We start from the raw sequence: 6,000 nt of genomic DNA, 5'->3' as shown, positions 1-6,000 counted from the left end.
GCAGCCATAAAAAATGATGAGTTCACGTCCTTTGTAGGGACATGGATGAAACTGGAAAACATCATTCTCAGTAAACTATCGCAAGGACAAAAAACCAAACACCGCATGTTCTCACTCATAGGTGGGAATTGAACAATGAGAACTCATGGACACAGGAAGGGGAACATCACACTCCGGGGACTGTTGTGGGGTTGGGGGAGGGGGGAGGGACAGCATTAGGAGATATACCTAATGCTAAATGACGAGTTAATGGGTGCAGGAAATCAACATGGCACATGGATACATATGTAACAAACTGGCACATTGTGCACATGTACCCTAAAACCTAAAGTATAATAATAATAAAAAAATAAATTAATTAATTAAAAAAAAAAAGATCATTCATCATGACCAAGTAGGTCAATATATGTAAATCAATCAATGTAATACATCATATCAACAGAATGAAGGACAAAAATCATATTATCATTTCAATTAATGCTGAAAAAGCATTTGACAAAATTCAACATATCTTAGTGATAAAAATCCTAAAAAACAAGAAAACTGGGGATAGAAGGAACATACCTCAACACAATAATAGCCATGTATGACAGACCCACAGCTAGTATCATACTGAATGGGGGAAAACTGAAAGTCTTTCCTTTAAGATATGGAGCATGACAAGGATGCCCACTTTCACCACTGTTATTCAATATAGTACTGGAAGTCCTAGCTAGAGCAATAAGACAAGAGAAAGAAATAATGGGCCTCCAAATTAGAAAGGAAGAAGTCATATTATCCTTTTTTGCAGATGATATGACCTTATATTTGGGAAGACCTAAAGACTCCACCAAAACACTATTAGAATGGACAAATTTAGTAAAGTTGCCGGATACAAATTCAATATACAAAAATCAGTAGTATTTCTACTACAGTGAACAATCTGAAAAAGAAATTTAAAAAGTAATCCCATTTACAATAGCCCCACATAAAATTAAATACCTAGGAATTAACCAAAGAAGTGATAGATCTCTACAATGAAAACTATTAGACACTAATGAAAGAAATTGAAGAGGACACACACAAAAAATGGAAAAATATTCCATGTTCATGGATTGGAAGAATCAATATTGTTAAAATGTCCATTACTATCCAAAGCAATCTACAGATTCAATGCAATCCCTATCAAAACACCAATGACATTCTTCACAGAAGTAGAAAAAACAATCCTAAAATTTATATGGCACCACAAAAGACCCAGAATAGCCAAAGCTATCATGAACAAAAAGAACAAAACTGGAGGAATCACTTTACCTGACTTCAAATTATACTACAGAGCTATACTAACCAAAACAGCATGGTACTGGCATAAAAACAGACACATAAACCAATGGAACAGAATAGAGAATCCAGAAACAAATCCACATACCTATAGTGAAATCATTTTTGACAAAGATGCCAAAAACATACATTGGGGAAAACAAAGTCTCTTCAATAAATGGTGCTGGGCGAACTGGATACCCATACGCAGAAGAATGAAACTTGACTCCTGTCTCTCACCACATGCAAAACTCAAACTAAAATGGATTAAAGACTTAAATCTAAGGCCTCAAACTATGAAACTACTACAAGAAAACATCAGGGAAACTCTCCAGGACATTGGTCTGGAGTGATACCCTGCAAGCACAGGCAACCAAAGCAAAAATGAACAAATTAGATCACATCAAGGTAAAAAACAACAACAACAACAACAAAATTCTGCACAGCAAAGAAAACAATCAAAAAAGCGAAGAACCAACCTACAGAATTGGGGAAAATATTTGCAAACTTCTCATCTGACAAGGGATTAATAACCAGAATATATAAGGAGCTCAAACAACTCCACAGGGGGAAAAAGAAAAGTGAATGATTCCATTTTAAAAAATAGACAAAAATTCTGAATAGCCATTTCTCAAAAGAAGATATATGAATGGCAAAGAGGTATATGAAAAGGTTCTCAACATCACTGATCATCAGAGAATGCAAATAAAAACTGCAAAGAAATATCTCACCAGCTAAAATGGCTTTTATCCAAAGACAGGCAATAGGAAATGCTGGCGAGGATATAGAGAAAAGGGAATCCTCACACACTGTTGGTGGGAATGTAAATTAGTACAACTATTATGGAAAACAGTTTGGAGGGTTCTCAAAAAAAAAAAAAAAGAAAACAACAACTAAAAATAGAACTACCATGTGATCCATCCGTCCCACTGCTGGGTATATACCCAAAAGAAAGGAAATCAGAATACTGAAGAGATATCTGTACTCCTCTGTTTTTTGCAGCACTGTTCATAATAGCCAAGATTTGGAAGCAACTAAGTGTCCATCAACAGATGAATGGATAAGAAAATACAGTATATATATATAACAGAGCACTATTCAGCCATAAAAAAGCATGAAATCCTGTCATTTGCAACAACATGGATACAACTGGAGATCATTATGTTAAGTGAAATAAGCCAGGCATAGAAAGACAAACTTTACATGTTCTCACTTATTTGTGGAATCTAAAAATAAAAACAATTGAATTCATGGAGATAGAGAGTAGCAGGATGGTTACCAGAAGCTGGGAAGGGTAGTAGGCATAGGGGGAAGTGGGAATGGTTAATGGATACAAAAAAATAGCTAGAAAGAGTAAGACAAAGTATTTGATAGCACAATTGGGTGTCTTTAGTCAATCATAATTTAACTGTACACTTTAAAATTAACTAAAACAGTATGATTGGAATGCTTGTAACACCAAGGATAAATGCTTGAGGGGATGGATACCCCATTTTCCATGATGTGATTACTATGCATTGCATGCCTGTATCAATGTATCTCATGCATCCCATAATTAGATACACATACTATGTACCTACAAAAAATAAAAACAAAACACTAAAATTTGATACAGAGCTAATCAAAATAGTATGGTATTGGCTTATACACAGGCATACAGACCAATGGAATGGAATAAAGAGCCCCTACATATATGGTTAAATGATTTTGACATGGATGCCAAGACTTTTCGATGGTGGAAAGGACAGTCTTTTCAACAAATGGTACTAAGAAAACTGGATATCTATGTGAAAAAGAATGAATTTGATACCTTACCTTACACCACATACAAAAATTAACTCAAAATGAATCAAATCCCATATAAATTAATCAGAATTTCTAGGGGCGGGCCTGGACATATTTTTAAAGCTCCCTATGTGATCCTAATGTGAAAAAAGGTTGAGAACAACCAATTTCGCCCCAGTGCAGTGGAACAGGCTATGTGGCTCATAAAGTAGTTCTGAAACATTTTTGAACTATTTTTTAGCAGTGACAACACTGGGCCCCCAATACAAATTTTAACTAACTTTGAAGGTCAATGTTCATTAGCATATACATTATTGATGAAATTGGTCTCATTACTTTTCATCCTTTCTCATACATAAAGTAAAGGTATTCCAAAAACTTCTATATGGAAATAAAAGAGGGAGGAAAACTTTGTGAAAGAATAAAGACATTTGGAACCCAAGCGTTTGATGAAAACAGATGGAAAGTGTAGCTAGAATTCATGAGACTGACATTCAGAAATACCCTGTTCTCTTCACTAAATTTCTAACCAAGATGTTGAGTTAGAAAACCCATGGTATAAAGAGGCTGATTTCTAAAATATGCTGTTAATTTAAGTTAGTGAATGCTGGTTGTCACATAGAGAAAAGCATCTTGTCAATAAGTAATGCTCAATTTTTCTTTATGTGTTCCAACAATATTCTTCGTTTCTCATTCAAAACTGACAGCATCTCTCATCATAACGATGCCATGTCAGCAACTGCAGAAGTCAAACCTTAAAAGTCTAGATAGAAACAACTCAGGAAGGGAGTGTGTTATATTCTTTCTCTAGAAATCCATTTGCTTCATTCTTTATGATTTTGAGAAAAACACTGGGGCTCACAATAGGCTAAATTTTCTTTTCATTAACAGAAAGCATTGCTCGAGCCCAGGAGGTGAAGGTTGCAGTAAGCCATGATCAAGCCACTGTCTCCAGGTGACTGAGTGAGACCCTGCCTCAAAAAAAAAAAAAAAAAAAGCATATTTAAATTGTCTAACTAAAACATATTCATTCCCTCTTTACATAAGACTTCATGTCTAAAACACCAAAAGCAATGACAACAAAAGCCAAAATTGACAAATGGGATCTAATTAAACTAAAGAGCTTCTGCATAGCAAAAGAAACTACCATCAGAGTGAACAGGCAACCTACAAAATGGGAGAAAATTTTCGCAACCTACTCATCTGACAAAGGGCTAATATCCAGAATCTACAATGAACTCAAACAAATTTACAAGAAAAAAACAAACAACTCCATCAAAAAGTGTGCAAAGGATATGAACAGACACTTCTCAAAAGAAGACATTTATGCAGCCAAAAAACACATGAGAAAATGCTCATCATCACTGGCCATCAGAGAAATGCAAATCAAAACCGCAATGAGATACCATCTCACACCAGTTAGAATGGCCATCATTAAAATGTCAGGAAACAACAGGTGCTGGAGAGGATGTGGAGAAATAGGAACACTTTTACACTGTTGGTGGGACTGTAAACTAGTTCAACCATTGTGGAAGTCAGTGTGGCGATTCCTCAGGGATCTAGAAGTAGAAATACCATTTGACCCAGCCATCCCATTACTGGGTATATACCCAAAGGACTATAAATCATGCTGCTATAAAAACACATGCACACGTATGTTTATTGCAGCACTATTCACAATAGCAAAGAGTTGGAACCAACCCAAATGTCCAACAATGATAGACTGGATTAAGAAAATGTGGCACATGTACACCATGGAATACTATGCAGCCATAAAAAATGATGAGTTCATGTCCTTTGTAGGGACATGAATGAAACTGGAAACCATCATTCTGAGCAAACTATCGCAAGGACAGAAAACCAAACATCACATGTTCTCACTCATAGGTGGGAATTGAACAATGAGAACACACGGACACAGGAAGGAGAACATCACACTCCGGGGACTGTTGTGGGGTTGGGGGAGGGGGGAGGGACAGCATTAGGAGATATACCTAATGCTAAATGACGAGTTAATGGATGCAGCACACCAACATGGCACATGGATACATAGGTAACAAACTGGCACATTGTGCACATGTACCCTAAAACTTAAAGTATAATAATAAAAAAAATGTAATAGCTAACTCTGAAGCTACCAAGAAAGCTGATCAGCATAGAGGGGATTCAAGTATTAGAAGACCTGCTGGACAAGATTAACTTTCATATTCCTGCCAACACCGAAGATCCATAATTCCAGGCCGGGCACCGTGGCTCATGCCTGTAATCCCAGCACTTTGGGAGGCTGAGATGGGCAGATCACTTGAGGTCGGGAGTTCAAGACCAGCCTGGCCAACATGGTAAAACCCTGTCTCTACTAAAAATACAAAAATTAGCTGGGCATGGTGGTGGGCACCCATAATCCCAGCTACTTGGGAGGCTGAGGCAGGAGAATCGCTTGCATTCAGGAGGTGGAGATTGCAGTGAGCCAAGATTGTGCCACTGCACTCCAGCCTCGGTGACAGAGTGAGACTCTGTCTCAAAAAAACAAAAAACAAACAAAAAAAACCACTATAATGCCAAAGAAACATACTTGGATCTCAATCCTAGCAACATAAATAAAACTATTATTACTATTATTTTGAGACAGGGTCTTGCTCTGTCACCTAGGCTGGAGTGCAGTGGCACAATCTTGGCTTACCACAACCTCCACCTCCTGGGCTAAAGCAATCCTCCCACTTCAGCCTCCAGAGTAGCTGGGACTATAGGCAAATGCCATCATGCCCGGCTGATTTTTTGTATTTTGTTTGTAGAGACAACGTCCCTGTGTTTCCCAGACTGGTCTTGAACTCTTGGACTTGAGCGATCCGCCCTCCTTGGCCTCCCAAAGTGCTGGGGTTACAGGGGTGAGCCACAGCTCCCAACCCTGTTATGTCA

The sequence above is a fragment of the Hylobates moloch genome, unplaced genomic scaffold (genome assembly GCF_009828535.3).
Source record: "Hylobates moloch isolate HMO894 unplaced genomic scaffold, HMol_V3 SCAFFOLD_52, whole genome shotgun sequence".
NCBI lineage: Eukaryota > Metazoa > Chordata > Mammalia > Primates > Hylobatidae > Hylobates > Hylobates moloch.
The sequence above is the reverse complement of the archived record's forward strand: the minus strand, read 5'-3'. Positions refer to the sequence as shown.